Source organism: Sinocyclocheilus anshuiensis, unplaced genomic scaffold (genome assembly GCF_001515605.1).
Source record: "Sinocyclocheilus anshuiensis isolate Anshui unplaced genomic scaffold, SAMN03320099.WGS_v1.1 scaffold1153, whole genome shotgun sequence".
Lineage (NCBI taxonomy): Eukaryota > Metazoa > Chordata > Actinopteri > Cypriniformes > Cyprinidae > Sinocyclocheilus > Sinocyclocheilus anshuiensis.
In genome coordinates, this window is record NW_015557158.1 from 1 (window position 1) to 22,053 (window position 22,053).

The 22,053-nt window shown below is 36.6% G+C and overlaps 1 protein-coding gene across 1 annotated transcript in view; it reads right to left on the reverse strand.

The window, feature by feature from the left end:
- Positions 1 to 3,507: 3,507 nt before the first annotated feature.
- The window catches only part of LOC107678250 (leucine-rich repeat and fibronectin type III domain-containing protein 1-like protein), a 148,785-nt gene continuing 130,239 nt past the window's right edge, over positions 3,508 to 22,053 (reverse strand). The window contains exons 6-7 of the mRNA XM_016473456.1: positions 15,657 to 15,977; positions 3,508 to 3,721 (exon numbers count right to left, since the gene is read on the reverse strand). The gene's annotated coding sequence lies outside the window, so the exon portion shown is untranslated. The remainder of the gene's footprint in view (positions 3,722 to 15,656; positions 15,978 to 22,053) is intronic.

Sequence of the window (22,053 nt, forward strand, 5' to 3'; positions counted from 1 at the left end):
GCCTAACGCAGTACACGTAGCAGGGTGTATATATATATATATATAATACACACACATATACACATACACACAAATAAAAACAAGTAGATATAATAGAAAAAATAGAAAGCTAGTTTAAAAAAAAAATAAAAAAAGAAGATAAATAGATAAAGTAGAATTAAAATAGAATACAAAGTGAAATACAAAAAGAAGATACATATAGATAAACTAGAATTAAAATTGAATAGAAAGTGCTAGAGTAAGAGGGTCAAATAAAGGTTTTTATTTGGTTTATTCAAATAAAGGTTTTTATTTGGTTTCTTCTCTTTTTTGTTGTTGAAGAAAATAGAGAAATATTGGATATAGAGAGTTTTTATTTTTTATTTTAGTCATGGTTGTGGATGCTGTTGTGTGTCCTCAGGGCTGGAGAGGGGGCCAATTACAATTAATGAACCCGCCTCAGAGGCGGAGCTAGAGGAGGCTGAGCGAATCATGCTGCAGTGTCACATTGATGGACATCCACGGTGAGTCCAGCATCTGTTTGGACAGTGATAAATGAGTCTGATCCTCACACAGAACTCCTGCAATATATGAACAGTGAATGATGTAGGTTAAAATGGAAGCCCTGTTTCCACCACAAAATAAAAATAGAAAAAAAATGTAAAAAGGTAATTGCGACTTAATATCTCACAATTCTGTTTTTTTTTTTCCTCACAATTCTGAGTTTATATCTTGCAATTCTGATTTTTTTTTTTTCTCACAATTCGGAGTTTTTCCTGCCAATTCTGAATTTATATCTTGTAAACTCAGAATTGTGAGATAAAAAGTATTTGTTTATTCTGTGACAGAAACTGTCTTCCGTAGGTTACAGATGTGTTTCTGATCATAGTCTACTGACTGTCGCTGATTCTGTGTGAAAATATGTTTCTGACCTGTGCAGGCCGAGCAGTAAATGGTTCAAAGATGGAGCTCAGCTGGACAGAAAGGACCGGATCCTGGCGCTGACCAACCTCAACACGGGATTCTGGGATATACTCCTGCTGTGCTGCTGGAAAAGTGTGCAGTAACAACAACATCACCCTCAATATTTTTGGTAACATTATAAGGTTTGAATAGATTAATAATTATTTATTAAGGCTTTTGGTTTTAGCCAGGTTTCATTCAAGCAGAGTACATCAAAACTATTTTCTGTGATCATTTCATTTACAATAACTGTTTTGGGTGCAAGTGATCTAATGTTTAGGACCCCAAACTTTAAAAATAGCTTTTGTTCATTTATTTTACATTTTTATGGTTTAATCACGATCAGATTTTTTCTAGATCCTGCATTAAATGTATATTTTGACCTCACTATTCGGGGAACAGACACAGTCTTTATAGATTGGACAGCACAAGTACTTCTATAATTTTAGCGGGTAGAACAAAAGCCATCATAGAAGTTATTTGAGAATTGGCTTACTAGTCATATGGAGTATGACTGTCATTCTGTCGGCGCTACAGAGCACTTACCACCAGAACAGCCAGGCACAAGAACAGTTTTTTTCCCACAGGCTATATTCAGCCTGAACAATTAATCTTTCATAATTCTACATCGTCCATCACAACTAACATAGTTATCTGACATATTTACATTAAACTGCACACTTTGTAAATAACATATCTGCACACTAATCACATATCTATACATTTATCTAAACAATAAAATGTTTTCCTATACTTCTATTTCTGTATATAGTACATTATTCAGTTTTCAATGATGTGAAATGTCAATAATAAAAAAAATAATAAAATAAAAAAATCTCACCAAAAATCACTTCAACACTAACTATTCCTCCCATATATGGCAGAAATAATAAGAGGTATATGCTAGTATGCCATGCTAGGATGATTATTAAAGAGGAGTGGTAATTACCTGACACAGCAACATATGTAATGGCAGACAACAAGGTGGCTGAGTAGGTTTTGGAACAGAGCCATTGACTTGACCGCTATGAAATAAACAAATAGTTCATCATGGTCATTTTCTGTAAGTAACAAAGAATAATTGATCTGAGTAATGTCTCCTGGACACGGAATAGATGCAGTTGTTGACTAATACAGATTTTCACATTCATCGGCTGTGGAGTTTAATCTGTGACTGGGACTGGAAACATTGCCCTGGAAATTGGCCATATGGTTTGACAAAGTGAGGTTTCCCCTGAGTGATTGTGCGGCGTAGGAGTGTGAGGATGTTTTGCAGAAACACCTTTGAGTAGGTTGTGACATTACATGTCTACATTCTGTGCCGAGAAATACAAATTAAGTGAGATTTCCAGAGGCACGGAGACAGGGGTGCATAAGGTTGACCATATTCAGCCACTCAGTCGCTAATGGAAAATTTATGTCAGCTAGACTAAAAAAGATGAGTCTGAACTCTAAGGTGCAAGTTTAGTCAGAAGAAAGAATTGACTTTTAAGACTAAAATGTCTATGTCTGAGTTAAGGAAAATTGGATGAATGCAGCACCCCTGTTGATGGCGGGCATCCCAGAATCCAAGGTATTATACAATCTAGACAGCCTTTACTGTAGCAAGATGACCTCTCACTACGTTTCCCAGTTTTACCGCTAGATTTATTGACAAAAAAAAAAGCCATTAGCCACCACTTTAATCAGAGATAAAACATGAACTAATGTTGATAAAATCATTCAACTCTCATTTCTAACAGAAGGGCAGTGTTCAACAGGAATCTTGGGAAAGGACACGGTCCTGTGGGAGGGGCCAACATTATGACATCACCGAAGGTGCAGAGAGATAAATGCTGTGTTTAGATGAAAGCGAGAAATGGAGGAGACATTTTGAAACCCACTGGAAGAAACTTAGAAGTAGGGCAAGCTGGACACTTCCAACTGCACACTGTCTTTTATTTTTAATATGTTATATTAGTATATTAATATATTAATATATCAAATTAGTGTGTGTGTGTGTGTGTGTGTGTTTGTGTATACAAAATAATAATAATTTAAAAAATGAATATACAATTACATATAAAATAAATAATACAATAAAATAGTAATTATATATATATATATATATATATATATATTGCAATGGATATTTGCTGTCTATAGGAAACTGTCATTGCTATGATTGGGAATGCTGACAGCTTAAGATACAGATATGTAAGATACAGCTTTGTCAACTCTGACAAATTTAGCCCGTGTGAAAATAATTCTTGCATGTATAGCGATAATTGTACTGTTTGCAACTTTTCTGTAAAGAGAAGTGAAAAGACACTACCTGTTAGAAGTGTAAATCAATTTGCAAGAAATTCCTAAAAGGAACGTCAAATGCTAATACAAGCCCATTAGAATTGAGCCCGTCTTTTATTTTATTTAAAAAAATCACACACCATAAAATCACATGTACAAAACTATAAGATCTTAAATTGATTTATGTACAGTTACAAAATCAAATGGCAAAATAAAAAGTGACCAAACAACTCAAATGAACAGGTATACTTGTGCTCCCATTCAGGACTGTTACTGCTGCTGCTGTTGCCATCTGTTTGTTGCTTTGAGTCCTTCAAGTGTGAGTTCTCACTGGACGAGAGGGTCACAACTGACAATGTAAAGTCAGAGGAGACGCAGGATGGCAGATTGATGAAAGTGCAGAAAGCACAGACATAATGTTTACTTTGTCCCATCTGAGTTTCCTCTCACTGGTGCAGTTTACATGATGGAATGGCTGGAGGATGATGAGTATCTAGAGAAAACAAGAGAACAAATATCAGACTCTTTGGCAGAAGGTGTGATGCTTCTGAAGAGATAAGAAAATATTGCAGGCCCTGCCTAGTCATCGAGGAGCTGCTTGCAGGTCAGCCAAAATGTAATTTAGAAGAATGGTCCGGTTCAATAAAATATATGCTTTATTGACAGTGTTTGTGGCATAATGACTAATAGAGCAAATTTACTTGTACAGAAGTATAGAGACGTAGCGGAGGGTCAGTGTCATGCTGCGTTTCACTCCAACCCTAAAAAAAATACAAGCTGATCAAGATGTTCAGAATTACTTGAAAATTAAATTGGGATCAGTACAAAAGTCTACAGGACACTGAATAGATACAGCATATATAGTTATATCATTCTATCCTTCGATTGTTCTATCTATCATTCTATCTATCCATGTATCAATATATATATTGTCCTATATTGTAATATCTATACACCTATCATTCTCTTTATCCGTCTATCATTCTATTTATCCATATATTGTTCTGTGTATCCATCTATCATCATATTTATCATCTACCTATTTATCATCCATCATTCTATTTATCTGTATATTGCTATATCATCTATCGTTATATCTATCCATCTACCGTTGCATTGTTCTGTCTATCTATCTATCTATCTATCTATCTATCTATCATTCATTCATTCATTCATTCATTCATTCTATCTAGTGTTCTAACTATATCGTTCTAACTAGTGTTGAGTAAACATGTCTTATTATTATCAATGCTGCAAACAGTTGTGGTGCTTACTATTTTTTGTGTATTTTTTTTCCAAAATATTGATTAATAATTTCAAAAGAACTTTGAAAATAGAATTCAAACTTATTTTAAAATATTTTATAACATGTGTTTACAGTTTTTCTCAGTCGCTTTGGTGCATTTCTCGAATCATGTTGCATGAATTTACCAAAGCAATCGCAACTTGTTTAAAAGAATGAGAAACTGCTTTTATAATGTGCACAATTGACTAGATGATGTGGAGGTTGAACAAGTAGTTTTGAGAATTTAATTTCTGATCTGAGAAATGCACCAAAGCGACTGAGAAAAACTGTAATGTCAATTACTTATGTTCAATTTAGCATTTTTGCTGAAAGAAAAAAAAAATAAAAATTTACTGACCCCAAACTTTTGAACCAACAGTTTTTTTTTTTTTTTTTTAAACAAAAAACAAATGTTTTGTAATATTATAAATTATATTTATGTATATAATCTACCAATATAATGAATATTCTTCCACAAATACATTGTGGATTATGGAGTGATCAACATTGTGCCACAGATGCTGTGGACTGAGTTTACCTTACACTCAACCCGACGTGTTCCTTTATAGCCTGAAGTCTTCAAAGACCAGAGGGAATGGGTGAAATTGGCTTTCACAAGTGCTGATTGTGACATCTAACATTACATTGATCTTACATGCATAAAGGAACAAAAGGAATGAACAGCAGTGCTGGCATCCTCTCAAATATATGATGCTGGTGTCCTCTTTGGGCTTCTGGACCCTTTGGATGGGAGAACAGCTGATATAAATGTTAATTTGTTGGCAGGGGCAGCAAATGGTGCCGCCAAGCTCTGGAAAGCTTGAGAGACCATGAAAGCAGCCGGGACTAAACAACATGTCTGCCAGCGACTCGACCCATACCTATTCTGCTACCGTCAGATAATGCGTTCTCAGAGACCACCTTCAACAGCTCAACACCTGGACAAAGACCTCCATCTTTGTCCTGTTTCAGCAAACACCACAAATCAGTCTCAAATCAAAACATAAATGAACGTCCATCAATATTGATCTAAATTATGTCACAACTGATTTATTTTTAGCTCAGTCCTGACAAAAGAAAATTCATCGCCATGGATTTGGCCTCTAGAGCGGCCATATGTTCCAGCCAAGCACTGAGACAGATACTGGATGTTTCACAGCGCATGTGGGCTCCGAGATGGATCTGTCTGGAGCCTCGCGGCTCTAATTGACAGCGTAGACGTGACAGCAGACAGAACACACAAGCAAGATCATCCAAACATATCTAAGATCAACAGCTCCGGGCATTTGCATATTAAGTGAAGTTTCGGTTCCTGCTTGTGTTAATCTCTGTTTTCTCCTCTTGTAGGCCCGAAAAGACGAGCCGTTCTGGTGTTTAATCTTGTTAGGTGAAAAATTAATGTTTTCAGTTTTTTAAATGTGACAACGTAAACAGACTAGTTAAGATGAATTAATACAAAAATAAAAGCTATATCTGTTGTTCCGGTGAGAGGACTATTTCAAGTAAAGAAAGAAGATAAATAAACTTCAACTACAATCCCATTTTGTCACAAAAGCCTGATCTCTCTGCTATACAAACACTCACACCGAAATATGTGTATAATTCATGACAATTAAGTCAGGATTTGTTAAAATCATTTTAATTTACCCTGAAGCTTCTACTGCTTTTTTTTTTTTTTTTATATGTTCATATGTTAACACCAGTGTATTCAAATATGCATTGCTCAAAAGTGTGAGGTCAGTAAGATAACATATGTATATTATTTAGCAAAGATCCAATAAATTCATCAAAAGTGACAGTAAATACATTTACAGTGGGGAAAATATTTATTTGATACCCCGGTGATTTTGTAAGTTTGCCCACTTACAAAGAAATGAAGGGTCTGTAATTTTTATGGTAAGTTTATTTTAACGTATAGAGACAGAATACCAACCAACAAATCCAGAAAAAAAACACATTATATAAAGGTTAAAAATTGATTTGCATTTCAGTGAGTGAAATAAGTATTTGATCCCCAAGCAAAACAGGATGTAGTACTTGGTGCAGAAACCCTTGTTGGCAAGCACAGAGGTGAGACGTTTTTTTTTTTTGTAGTTGGTCACCAGGTTTGCACACATCTCAGGGGGGATTTTGATCCACTCCTCTTTACAGATTATCTCTAAATCCTTAAGGTATATTGGCTGTCGTTTGGCAACTCGAAGTTTCAGCTCCCTCCACAGATTTTCTATAGGATTGAGATCTGGAGACTGGCTAGGCCACTCCATGACTTTAATGTGCTTCTTCTTGAGCCACTCCTTTGTTGCCTTGGCGTCATCCTGTACCCTTGGCAGAAAAACAGCCCCAAAGCTTAATGTTTCCACCTCCGTGCTTGACTGTAGGGATGGTGTTCTTGAGGTCATAGTCAGCATTTCTCTCCCTCCAAACATGGTGAGTCGAGTTAATGCCAAAGAGCTGATTTTGGTCTCATTTGACCACAGCACTTTCTCCCAAGCCTTCTCTGAATCATTTAGATGTTATTTGGCAAACTTTAAATGGGCCCGAACATGTGCCTTCTTGAGCAGGGGGACCTTGCGGGCGCTGCAGGAATAAAGTCCATTGCGGCGTAGTGTGTTACCAATGTTTTGCTTGGTGACTGTGGTCCCAACTGCCCAACAAGCTCCTCCCGTGTAGTTTGGGGCTGATCCCTCACCTTTCTCATGATCACCCTTACCCCATGAGGCGAGATCTTACACGGAGCTCCACACCAAGGCCGATTGATGGCTATTTTTGTATTTCTTCCATTTCCGAATAATCGCACCAACAGTTGTGTCCTTCTCACCAAGCTTCTTGCTGATGGTCTTGTAGCCAATTCAAGCCTTGTGCAGATCTACAATCTTGTCTCTGACATGGTCTTGCCCATGGTGGTGGGAGAGGTTGGAATGGAAGAAACAGATTATGTGGACATGTGTCTTATACACCTAACAAGCTGACATTAGGAGTAACTTCTTAAAGTGACAGGAAGCCGACTGGATAAATGGCTGCTGATAATTATTTGCATTACATGATTAATTTGCATTTAAAAATAAATTAAAATAATAAAAAAAAACTGTTATTTTAAATTGTAATAATAAAAATAAATAAATAAATAAATCTATAGCAAAGCATTTGATTTTTCTATTGGCAGTGCAATTTATTTTAATCAGCCAATCGAAAGGACTTTTGCAAGACTATTCCATGCATCAATTACATTGCAGTACTATACTAAAGTCCTAGATGAAATCTTTAGCGTAAACACATCCAATCTTCTATATCAGAAACCGAGGATGGCTTTCAGCACTCCGAGTATCTTATTACTTGATTTGGCTGCCATTATAGCTTTCATAATGAGTTATATCGCCACACCTTGTTTCTCGTCAGCACTATTGATTATGTAATTAAATCCAGCCTGACCATTAGATATCAAATAAAGGAAACTTTCAATGGATTTTGTGCAATCCCACGGGCAAATGGTGAATGACAGCCAGGCATAAATCACAGAGGGTCTTTAATAAAACAGCAGTCTGTCATGCAAATGATGCACTGGGGAATGACGGCCACATCACTTTCCAAAAGAGAGAAAGAGACTGGTAAACTCCATATGAACTCTAATCACTTTATAGCACCAACATATTTATCTGTGGACATGTGTCTTATACACCTAACGAGCTGACATGAGGAGTAACTTCTTAAAGTGGCAGGACTAAGCTGTGTTCCACATGGGCACATAACCCCATAAATAAGTGGGCAAACGTACACAATCAGAAGGGGATCAAACAAATATTTCCCCCACTATATTTTACTTTCTATTAATCAAATAATCATAAATAAATAAATGAAAATGAAGCAAATTTCCATAAAAATAATTAATAATAAAACACACACACACACACACACACACACACACACATATATAGGTCTTTAATAAAACAGCAGTCTGTCATGCAAATGATGCACTGGGGAATGACGGCCACATCACTTTCCAAAAGAGAGAAAGAGACTGGTAAACTCCATATGAACTCTAATCACTTTATAGCACCAACATATTTATTTAACACATATGTGCATGGTAGAGCATGCATGCACATATTTATTTTGTACTGCATAAACGTTTTGTAATTTTTAAATGACAAAATTATAAAAATGTAATACATTATCTGTTAGTTACCTTAACATATATCTGATGAAATAAAACTGTTTAACAATGCATTATTTGTAATTTTACTGTAAAAAAAAAAACATTTTTCCCCCCTTGGAGGAAAAAAATTACTGTGTAATTACAGTGAAAAATAGTAAAATGACATTCCCAGAAGTCCCTGCATGAAGCACCACGTATGATTGTTTTATTTAAATAGTTTAAATAATATTTTTGTTAGCAGTAATGTACATTAGGGTGTTTTGTTACATTTCCCATTATTTATTTAATGTGTATTGCATTATTTTAGTGTCATGTGTGTTACCCTCTTGGTGTTTTTGTCTTTGTTATATGACCATGTGCATGTCTATATATAAGTATTGTCCATAATTTATGGATAGGCAACTTATGAACTCTGATTCATCATGTGACTTTTTTATTGTGCCACCTATATAATTATGATATAATAATAGATTTGGTCTATCAGATTTTGGCCAGAGCCTGCACTAATATGACAACCACAGCTGCCAGTTCTTAGCTGTATTATTATTATTATTATTATTATTATTATTATTATCATCAACATCATTATTAATATTATTATTATGTTTATGTATTGTTACATACATAAACATAATAATATTTGTTAGTATTTTTATTATTATGTTTATGTATATGTATGTACTTATTTATTGTATTATTATTTTTATATACAGTGCACTAAAGTAAAACAAAAATTGTGAAATCTCATCTGCAAATTAATATAGTGAAAAGATTTTTAAACAAAATCACACAGTAACCTGTTGCATTTAAATCAAACATGGAAGAAAATCTAATTTTGGTGCATAAGCACAAGTAAACACAACGCAAGTGTTAATAAAATAAAGAAGCTGAAAGAAATTGGAATTTGAACCAACCTATTAAGCATCACACCATTAGATATTATCATTTTGAATAATCCATCCATTTTCTAAACTATATATCTTATGTGAAATATTTTTTTAATCAATTAATTTATTTATAATTCATTCAAAACTGAAGTAATGGACTTTGGACATTATATCCTTTTCCTATATTCTGAAATAATTTTATAAACCTTAAAATCCAGTGACCACCCCGACGAAAACAAGACGCATTTGGAGAAGTCAATGTGGGCGACCACTGAAATCCATCAGGTTAATCTACGCAGTAAGCAAATTCACATATTCTCTGACCCTATAAGGGAAGCATTTGGTCTCATGGAAAGGGCAAATTCATGAGTCATTATATGTTTCATTCCCAAATTCAATTTGCCAGAAAGTGCACCTAACGGGTCTCCAAGAAACAAACCATTAGCAACAAAACCAGGACCGAACCATTAATTTCGAGGAGCGTGGCTGTACTATGTGATTAACAATGCTGTGATAATTACTAATTAGAGAGTACTTATCTCAAAGAGGTGGAAGGTGGAACAAAGAATTAAGGTATCAACAAACATCACCTCTGGGTGAGATGACACAGGCTAGATAACATCGCCATAGACTCTTTCAACACCGCATTCACAGACAAAATAACAACAATCGCAAGAACAGCTCATTAAACCAGCAGAAAAATATGATGTTGTCTATAAAATATACTTTTTAAGCTAGCAGTATCTGCAAATATTGTTGTAAATAATCTGATGCATTAACTGGTAAAGGTCTTTGCCTTGAGCTAAACGGTCTAAACAAATCTGAGATTATAGTGCATTTATCATCTTTATATAATTAATCATTATGTATCAATAATTTAAACCGTTAAAGTCGTTTCTGTTTTAATGGCATTGCTGTGATTACATGGCAAATAAGCAATCAAAACGGACAACCTTCACGAGCGTCTGAGGTGGCAAAATGTGTTCAATGAGCTCATAAGTGTGTCACTGGCATGGAGAAGTGATTAGTCACGTAATGATTTTATAATTGGCGAATAAATGAGGCTTGACAAGTCAAAACGAAATGCTAAGTGAGGCGAAGGGGTGCCAACAACTAAAATACTGTGTAATCGCAGTTCAGTTGGACTATTTAAAAATGTAAAATTATAACAACTTAAATGCACCACTGAGAGAAGTAAGCCAAAGTTCCAACAATGTTTGAAAGCTCAGTCATCGTTTAATAGAGCCAAAAAGTCATCTGTGCTCTACCAAAAACAGAATGAAAATCTTCACAGTCATTCTACTCTTTCAAAATGTCTGGATGAAGAATTTAATGGAACCAATAACTGACATAATGAAACTAGTGCCTTTTCCAATTTCCAAAAGTGACATTTTAGCGAATTAAAATTGTCTTAGTGCTATTAAATTGCATTGTCAACTATATGATGTACCAACATGATCTCATGAGAATTGTATGTATTACGTATGTATTTTACGTAAATGCATATAAACAACTTTACAGACTTATAAATTAATCCTTATGAATATTGAAATTGCGGCATTAACATTTTATGTTGCATTGTATTCAGTTGTCATATCAATAGCATTATGTTTTCGATCGCATTATTAAATTAAGTTTACTCATTTACTTAATATGAAATGATAACATTTCATTCTGTTCTGTGTGATTTCTGCTGCCAACTCTTTTCGAAGAATATCATGTTAAACAAGACTACACTTTAAACCCTTAAAATGAATAACATTTCTGCAATTGTTTAATCATTGCTTATCATGTAATATTTACTTTGTTTTCCATGAGACACAAAAGGCGTTTTCTCCAAAATGCTGTTACTGACAATAGAACCATAAAATAGAACACACCAAAAAACGCAACACAAATAATCAATTTTATTAGTGCGCTGTAATCCAAATTTTCAGAATCCATACGACCAGAGGTGGACTTAACCATTAGGCAAAGGTAGGCGACCGCCTTGGGCCCCAAAAGCCAAGGGCCCCCTAAAATGCTTTTTATATGCGAGATGCGCGTTCAGTGCGGATGCACAAGTGGCTGCTGTGGTGTTCATTACCACGACAGCCGTCTGTGCGTCCGCGTTGAACGTGCTTCTTAGCAAAAGTAGGGCGATGTAGAAAATGGGGACGGAATCCCGGAATCTATTCATAAAAACGGAATTTACTGTGTAACGCGGAATGTGACGGAATGAACGGCGCAGACGCGCGTTTCGTTTGCTAGTTTGCTATTTAATCACGCGCAACGCTCGCGGTTGTCGGCTGTAGTAGCTAAATAGTATGTTTGCCATTTAATATTCACATACACTAGTCCATATAGCGGTTTGATTGAAGTGTACTGAATTGCATTTGATTTATTAATTCAATATTTGACGAATTCCGTGACGTTGCTCGTTACACAGTAAACTTCTGTTGTGTAGCATTTTGAATGTACAAAAATGAAAGGGTTTGTTTAATTTTCATTGGAATAAAAGATAGATGAATGTTTTCGCCTTCATTTGATTACCAGAAAAATGAAAATACACAACACAGAATTTCTAAAAAAATAAGTAAATAAAATTTAAATTTCATAGGGCCCTATTATTGTATACAAATTAATAAATTAAGTTGTTTTTATGAATTCAATTAATTAGATATGTTTTTGATTAAACCATTAAAATGGAATACAGAAAAATAAAAATGGAAAGCACAGAATTTGGGCCCTAAGAATGTAATTTTTGTTAAACATTTAATAGGCCTAAATTGCTGTTAAATTAAACAAGTTTCATGATTTTAATTAATTAGACATGTTTTTTGTTAAAATTTAATATAATCATCCAGAAAAATTAAAACGAAAAAGAAAAAAAAGCTGAATCCAGAAAAACGGAAAAAAAGATTTTGGAAAAAATAAAACTTAGGCTAATTTGGGAAAAATAAAACGGATTTCATAGGGCCCTACAAATATCATGCATCTGAAGCTATAATTTTAATATACAGTGCATATTATATAGGGCCTATTTTAATTTTCGCACTCGTTTTTGTGAAAGACCCAAGAAGGACCATGCACAGTCACTTTCCACACAGGCACACTTCATGTTTGGAATTTATTTATAACATGTACATGAAAAATCTAAAAGATTGCCAAAAAGATTGCCAAAAAGATTTCCAAAAGAGAGAAAGAGACTGGTAAACTCCATATGAACTCTAATCCTTATTCTTGTGTCTTGCCTGCCATATACCTGTTTGCCATTTGTTCGACCCTGCCTGTGTTTCTGACCTCTCTGCTGAATAAAGCTTGCATATGGATCCGCACGTCTCACGTCTTGTCAGCCCCGTTACAGGTAGAGCATGCATGCACGTATTTATTTTGTACTGCATAAACGTTTTGTAATTTTTAAATGACAAAATTATAAAAATGTAATACATTATCTGTTAGTTACCTTAACATATATGTGATGGAAAAAAAGCTGTTTAACAATGATTTATTTGTAATTTTACTGTAAAAAAAAAACAACTATTTTTTCCCCCCTTGGAGGAAAAAAAAACTGTAAATTACTGTGTAATTACAGTGAAAAATAATAAAATAAAAAAAAAAAATAATAAAATAACAATCTAAAAAATCTAAAAATTGCAGCTTCAAGAATCTTTACGACAGGTTTTACGGCAGTAAAATCGATTGTTCATTGGCTCTCACCTGCTTTGTCACAGATTGTGACATGCCATGTTTCTTGTGAGGTGTGTTTGAATGAGAAATGCACGCCTTCATGGAGTGAGTGGATCAGTAATAATCTGCATAATATTTTCAGTGATTAACAACTTAAATTCTTCTTTGCACCACACACAAACATATTTTGTTATGTTGTTACTAAAATGGTAATTTCCCTGCGTATTTCAGTCAATTACGTTTTATATATTTTTGTATTCGTTATAAATTTATTGCTGTGATGACTTACTTACTTAGCTACTGCTGAGAGCGGCCTGATGATCTATATGTTAAGTTTGTCTATGGTCTGCTTACTCTTGCTTTGTATCACAGAGACAAATCTCAGGATGACACCTGACAGCTGGATTTGATTCATAGCTTCAAGCATTGAAACAGGAGAATAAACAACTCAATCCATCTTAACTTTGCCCCATCAAACTTTTAACTGCTCTCATTTCTCAAAGTCATGGAAAGCAGAAGCTTTGATTTTGGGATCAATAGCCATGTGAAGCACCAATCGCTGGCGTGTCAATTTTTCCTTGTCAGCTCCTTTAAAAGGCAGACTTTTAAACGGAGTCCCACTAATTGCGCATGACGTCAGCATCAAAAACCTTTCTGGGGTTACAGACACCCTGGTCACACACAAATAAGATCAATATGTCATCAAGCGAGTTGCAACTTAATTGACTGCTTAATTTTGTGAGGGCTGTTTATTCTCTGACAACAAATAAACCCACAAATGCACCTCCGGGGACATCTGTATGTTCATTTACGTGCTACTTGTATCGCCCGATGTCTGAGTGTATAACATTCCCTAGTGCATTGGTTTGCGTGCAACATCCCATTCATTTCTTTGACATGCTCTGTCAACCCTCTCTTCTGATGTCACAAGGCATTGTGGGAGAATTTTTAGCAACAGTTAAAACCACAGAAAAAAAATATCAGTATGATCAATTATTCATGAGACTGTTGCCGTTTTTGATCTTGAATACAGTCCACATATCCACTGTGCAACAACTATGCTGTATAGTCACCTTGTAGTGTAAATTGTGCATGGCTCAATTATAACCTCTGCTTGACATCTAGCCTCGACCGGGGGAAACTTACATACTTGGCATTTACTACAGCCGTATGTTGGCATTTGTTTGCAGTTTGAGGTGATACTTAGAGATGAAAGGTACTGATTTTGCAACACAGCCAAGATAATTATATTTCCATATGAGTGATCATGAGTACAGCATCTGATACATGAAGCTGAGCTGCAAGACATTAGCTGATAACCTCAGGACAGACACAGCAATGTCAACAGAAGAGCCGAGTGCTCGCTAATCACTGATTCTCATCTCATTTGAGTGAGCAAACCTATTTATTTCGGAATATCTGATGCAATGATGTCTCTTTCATAAAATAAATGTTTAAGAACGTTTCTGGTCACCGAAGTGAACCACAAAAATTAATACATAGTACAATACAATACAATATATAGATAATTAAATATAATTATATATCATAAAATATATTATGATATAATGTAATTAAAACACAACTTTGTTTTACACTATTTTTACGGTAATGTTTATGTCTATATGTAAACAATTTATCCACATAAATTGATTAAAATAAATATAAAATAATAATAATAATAATAACTGAGGCATCAGTATTAATATTGGAGATATTTGCCTTCTTTTAGAGTACGTAGTAAAAAGTCATTAAACATACATTTAAAATATTCCATCTTTATGTTGTTTATATATTAATTTGGAGATTCAATGTGAAAATATATTTGTGATCACAAATTTTAATGTTAAGTGTTATTAATTGTTATTAATTACAGAATAATGTGCAATTAATTATTTTGCTGCTAATTTAAAGTAATTGTTTTCTATTTTAATGTTTTAAAGTGCAATTTATTAATTTGAATCAATTTAATGCATCCTTGCAACTATATTACAATATAATAATAATCATTAATAATATTAATCGATTCAATATTTTCAAAAACACTACTGCACATTTAAACAGCTAGAAATTAATTGATCTCTACTGTAGGTGTATACGCGCTCGCACACACACACACAGATGATGTATTTGGAAGAATTACAATACATTTAAATGCTATTATGTTTATGTAAAATAAGGCTGATGTCAAGTACAAAAGCATTTATTGAGAATAATGTTCTGTATAATTTCAATGTCAAAACCTTTTTAAACCAATCAAACTGACTACATTTTGATTTATAGCATCTTGATAGAATACGTTATTATAATTACTAAAGGAAATGTTATACCCATTCAAGTTTAAGAAAAAAAAATATTCTAATGTTCTATTTGCATTAGCAAAAGACACATCAAGGTGAGCGTTCTCTATCTAAAAGAGCTGGTGTATACTCACTTCTTCGGCGAGGTGTCATTCTTCAACCCAGACCATCCAGTAAACAATGCATACTGTAGTCGGCAGCAAACATATAGACAGTCCCGGCTTAGAGGATGTAAAAGGCAATATGTTCCAAAAGCCATCAATGGATAACAATTATTGTGCTCCATTTCCATTATTTGCTGTAGTGTATTGTGTCCTCAAATTTGTCCCGGTAGGAAACGGTTGGATAGTCATTGGAATACAGTGTGAGGAGTGAATGCTCAGGGGAGAAAGTCCAGTAGGGGTCCAGACAAATTATTCCATATTCCTCCCCATAATCGGATGACCTGGCCAGCTCTGGGACGGGTTGAAAACAAGAGAGAGAGAGAGAGAGAGGCCAATGAAAAACAAAACACTCTCAAAACCCAAATGAAGTGCAGATGTCTCAGCTGGCCAATTTCTTTGGAAATACAAACCCGAATAGAGAACAAGTGCATCTGTCACACTACACAGAACTAAGATGAAACATATGTCATATGCACCAGACGGGACCGCCGATACTACATCAGTACCAGTGTAAAAAAAAAAAAAAATAATTGTTTTGTGTCGGACAAAATCCCAGTCTTACTCTTTCATCTCAGGGTGCTTTCTTTTTTCTATAAAAAATTAGTTTTTATAACTGTTTTAAGTTAAAAATTATCATTTACAAAATAAATAAATTACAAAATATATTAATAAATGTATACATATATATATATATATATATATATATATATGTATATATATCATCGTTGACTTCCGGTGTGGAAATGCTGTGCGCGTCTGGCTGCCGCTCCGCACTGGGTTATGTGTTTGTTTGTGATCGTCTGTGTTCGCTACTTTACTACACTCGTTTTTGTTCTGCAAACTGCAAAACTGGATTTACTCTCCCTGCTTGGCTGACAGACTTTTGGCAAACTGGAGTCACTCTACTGCAATGGGCTAGTGTACTTTTGTTGTTGACGCTGGGAACTCCTGGTTGTTGGCCTGCTGCGAGCCCTCTCACCCCTCGATCTATCATCTGCCGGACTGACTGTGAGGTGAGCTAGCTTACTGTGTGGTCGGGTAGCTTTCCTCTCCGTAAGCTTTTATAAATGTTGCGGTGGTTGTGGTCCTGGCTAACGCAATGTTGCTGATAGCCGGATTTCTCACAGCTATCACCAACATGTCAAAGGTTTTGGAACTTGTGTCGAATTTGGTTCTCTTTACTACTTTTGAATTACCTTCCAAAATGGAATTTGGATACCTGTCTAGCGAACTCAGGGCACTGGATGGGCACTCACGCCTCGACTCTGCGACATACAAGCACTGCCGCTCGCTCGGGATCAGCCGACATCCGCGTTACATACATCGGTCAGTCAGAAGGATTTTTAACTTTCAGCAGCCAAAACCTACTGCTATTCCGAGCATCTGGTCTAGTAACAGAGCTTTGGTTAAATCAAAACGTCTACCAAGAGACTGTCATCTATCGCGAATGCTTGTCTATGTAAAAAAAGTCAGAATCAAACGTCAACTTCACCGGCAACATAGGAGTACTGCATAACCACTTTGCCCTGCTTAGCTGTCGCTCCATCTCGGACAAGGGCCCCTATCTAAACGAACTAATTGCGGATACCGACTTGGACATGTTATTTCTTACTGAGACCTGGCAAACACCTGATGATTTCATCCATCTTAATCTGCTTACACCAAATGGATATCAGTACTTGTCTAAGCCGCGTGTATCTAGTAAAGGGGGTGGCCTTGCGGTCATCTGTTGTAACTCCATAACACTCAGTCAGATGGATTTTCATTGTGCTACGACTTTTGAATACATGGTTCTGAAGGTCGGCTCAAATCGTTCCCTCACAATTATTTTGATTTATAGACCACCCAAACAACAAAACGACTTTTTCTCTGAACTCAGTGAACTATTAATGCTTGCTTGTGCAACATCAGCCCAGGTCATCTTACTTGTTGACTTTAAATTCCATGTTGATACACACTGTTTTAATAGTACTCAACTAAAGACTGTTCTGGACTGCTTCGATCTTTATCAGAATGTCAACTTCCCTACTCACACTCATGGTCATACGCTTGACTTAGTCTGTACATCAGGTTTGAACAATATCTCCATTAGTGGTCTGGCTACTCCTATTTCTGATCATAAGCTTATTACTTTTGACTTTACACTAATTTATCCAACCAAATGTACTGACAACATAACCATTTCTTATCATAAGTTCAATGCTATCAATGTTGATACATTTACTGCCTCTATTGATTCATCTGTTATTTCTGATGTTTTCAATTTTACCTGTCCATCCAATATATCTGATTTGTATCACTCTGCTATTGCTGATGTTTTAGACGAGTTTGCTCCAATTAGGACTAGGTCTGTTCCCATGTCCCACTCCTCTCCATTGTTTAACAATGAGCTACGTGCTATGAAAGCAAAAGGCAGGCAACTTGAACACCTTTTTAGGAAAACAGGTTTAACAGTACACTTTCAGGCAATTTCAGATCATGTTAAGCACTATAAAACTGCCTTGAACGCAGCTCACTCTTCCTATATTTCCAAAATTATTAACAAAGCAAACAATAGGCCTAAATCACTTTTTAGCACGGTGAATAGGCTAGTTCTGGCTCCCATGCATAATGCCTTTCAACGAGAATCTGATGATCTATGCTGTTCTTTTTTACACCAATTTTCAGGGCAAGCTGGACGCTTTATGTGGGTCATTTGGTGCAGAACTGACCACTTCCACTTGTGAGGTAGCTCGGTCTATTCAAACGCTCGATAACTTCTCTTTGTCTAATCCCACCTTAATTAGTGAAATAATACTGAAATCCAATTCTCCTTCCTGCCCGGCTGACCCTGCACCAACATTCCTTTTGAAACACTTCACCTCTGTCATTTCTGCTCCAATTTCACATCTTGTAAACATGTCTCTTACCTCTGCCACTGTTCCAGTTTCACTTAAAACTGCTGCTGTTACTCCTATTCTTAAAAAGCCAAATATAGACCCAACTGATTACACTAATTATCGTCCAATCTCCAACCTACCGTTTGTTTCAAAAATCATGGAAAAGGTTGTTGCCGCTCAATTGCAGTCATTTATAGCTCTCAATGAACACTTTGATATATTTCAGTCAGGTTTTCGTTCGCAACATAGTACTGAAACTGCTCTAGTAATGGTTATAAATGACCTCCTCCTTTCTGGTGATTCGGGCAATCTTTCTATACTTCTACTACTCGATCTCAGCTCAGCTTTTGATACTGTCTCTCATAAGCTATTACTCATGCGCCTCTCAGAGATCGGCATCTCAGGAGCTGCGTTATCCTGGTTTTCCTCATATTTGACAGACAGATAATACTACAACACCATACATAACTATAAATCGCCCTCTGTCACTCTTAAACAGAGTGTGCCACAGGGCTCAGTCCTAGGGCCATTATTATTTATCATTTATATTATGCCCCTCGGACAAATTATTCGCTGCCATCGTTTTCAGTACCACTGCTATGCCGATGATATTCAGATATATACTTCTTGCCGACCTGACTCTATTCACCAGACCGCTACTCTATTGTCATGTGTCAATGAATTAAAAGGCGTTCGAAACAACTTTTTGTATGCTTTGGTGGCCGCACCAAAGGGTCCCCGGGCACAAAGCAGAGGATTTCTCGATGGTTAGTTGACGCTATCACACTAGCTTACTCCTCCCTGGGCCTTCAGAGGCGTGGCCTCTTCCTGGGCGTGGAATTCAGATATACACTTCCTGCCGACCTGACTCTATTCACCAGATTGCACCTCTATTGTCATGTGTCAATGAGTTAAAGACCTGGTTTAGCTCCAACTCTCTCAGTTTGAATTTGACTACAACAGATATCTTACTTGTCGGGCCCCCAACTGTAACAAAAAAACATAACAAATGTCCCTAGATTTGACCTTGAAGCCACATCAATTATTCCATCTGCCACAGTTAAAAACTTAGGTATCATTCTTGACACTTCTCTAAACCTAGATGCTTATATTAGTAGGCTCTCCAAAGCTGCATTTTTTCAACTTCGCCGTATTGCCAAACTCTGTTGCTTCATCAGCCCAAAATATGCTGAATTACTAGTACATGCTTTAATCACATCCTGCCTTGATTACTGTAACACTCTTTTTTTCCGGATTACCAGTACGCTCCATCTCTCGATTGCAATATATTCAAAATTCTGAAATTCGAGAAAGCTAACACACTAAACGGTCTGCACATATCACTCCTATTCTATTCAACCTCCACTGGGTACCTGTGTCCTCTCGTATCATTTATAAAATTATTCTGCTTACCTTTAAGTCACTCCATGGTCTTGCACCTACCTATCTCTCTGACCTGCTTTCTCCATATATTGGCGAATCAGTGGTCTGGTGTGACACCTTTCCTCATGTGCAAACAAGTGCGCGCACAACCGTGGATGATTTCATTTTCAGACTCAAGTCGAGTCTGGGGTGTGCGATAGGCTATACAGTATATATTCTGTGATAATATTGTAAGTGTTGTTGTAATTATGTGCGATCTGACATAATCAAGTATATCACCAAATCACACAAACAGAGACAGAGTGCATGCACGTGATTTATTAGTCTATTAAAACTCAAAATTTAAGGTTTACGTTTTCAAAAATAATTTTCGTACTTACAGTAAGTACAATAAATATCACATACTTTAAGACTTTTACTCAAGTAATATTCTGAACGGTGACTTCAACTTCTACCAAAGTCATTTTCTGGTAAGATATCTGTACTTTTACTTGAGTATGGCTTTCAGGTACTTTATACACCACTGCCTTTAAGTCACTCCATGTTCTTGCACCTACCTATCTCGCTGACCTGCTTTCTCCATATATTCCCTCTCGTCCACTTCGATCATCTGGAGATGGACTTCTATGTGTTCTGAGATTTTGCCTATTATCTATGGGGGGTAGATCTTTCTCTGTTACGGCTCCAAAACTTTGGAACACATTGCCCCTGGCTCTTCAGACAATAACCACACTCCACGAATTTAAGTCTAAACTCAAAACCTATATGTTCAACCAATATTATCTGTTATAGTTATCTGTTATAGGTTTGTGTGTGTGTGTGTGTGTGTGTGTGTGATTGTGATTTGATACTGTATTATTACTGTGTTATGCAACTGCAACCGCACATTCTGGACATATATATATATATATACATACTGTAAAATCTTTGAATACTTGCAGAAAATATAATATTAGTGAAATAGAAAACTTAAAGTGTTCTTAAAGAGAGTACATTTTCATTACTACGTTCCTCAACACACTTAAAGGGATGGTTCACCCAAAAATAAAAATGTATCATTCATCATTTACTCACCCTAAAGTTGTTCCAAACTTTTATGAATTTCTTTCTTCTGCCAAACATAGAAGATATTTTGAAAAATACAGTCAACTAAACAGTTGATGGACCCCATTGATAATTACTATGGAAGTCAATGGGGACCAGCAATTCTTTGGTTACGTACATTCTTCAAAATATTTTCTTTGTAATAATGAAAAGTAAAAGTACACAGTCGTGCTCCTTGCATGTTTATTTTTTTTATTATTATTTTTATTTCAATTAAATAAATGTACTTTAATTTCATTTGATAATGTTTTTTTTTTTTTTTTTTTTTTCATTTCGGATATACCTGAAGATGCATTTCTGCGTGAGCATCTTGAACGGGAGCCTGTGAAGGGCCCGGTTCAAGACGCGCAGATCCAAGATAGTTCTCAACCCACCGCCTTTCTTGGGTACAGTGAAGTAAGGACTGTAAAACCCCGTCCTCATATCTGCTGGAGGAACCGGCTCTATCGCGTCCTTCGCCAGCCCTCCTCCGAGGGAGGGAGTGGTGCGTTCACCATATCCCGAGGAGAGATACCGTCCATCTCTGGGTCGCCCGTCTCCGGGCTTCTTGCTCTTTCGCTTACGACCAGGTCTGGCGGGGGCCTGGACGGGCGGGGCGGCTGCCCTGCGACCGGCTCCTCGGCGCAGTTTTGCTGGAGGCTGCTGCGGACGCTGCGCAGGAGCGGGGGCGGCGGCCGGGGGCCGCCCTCGGTGACGAGCGGGCTGAGGCGCTGCCCCCGGCGGCCGTGATGGCTGAGGCGCTGCTACCGGTGGCCATGTGGAGGCAGCAGCTGCACGCCGGGGGCAGGATGTACCTGATGGCCTTAGTCTGCTTTTGGGCGGCGGAGAACTGCTGGGCGAAGTTCTCAGCCGTGTCACCGAAAAGTCTGGTCTGGGACACGGGGGCGTTCAAGAATCGTGTCTTGTCCGTCTCGCGCATGTCGGCCAGACACAGCCAGAGATGGCGCTCCTGGACCACCATAGTGGACATCGCATGACCCAGAGACCGCGCCGTAACCTTC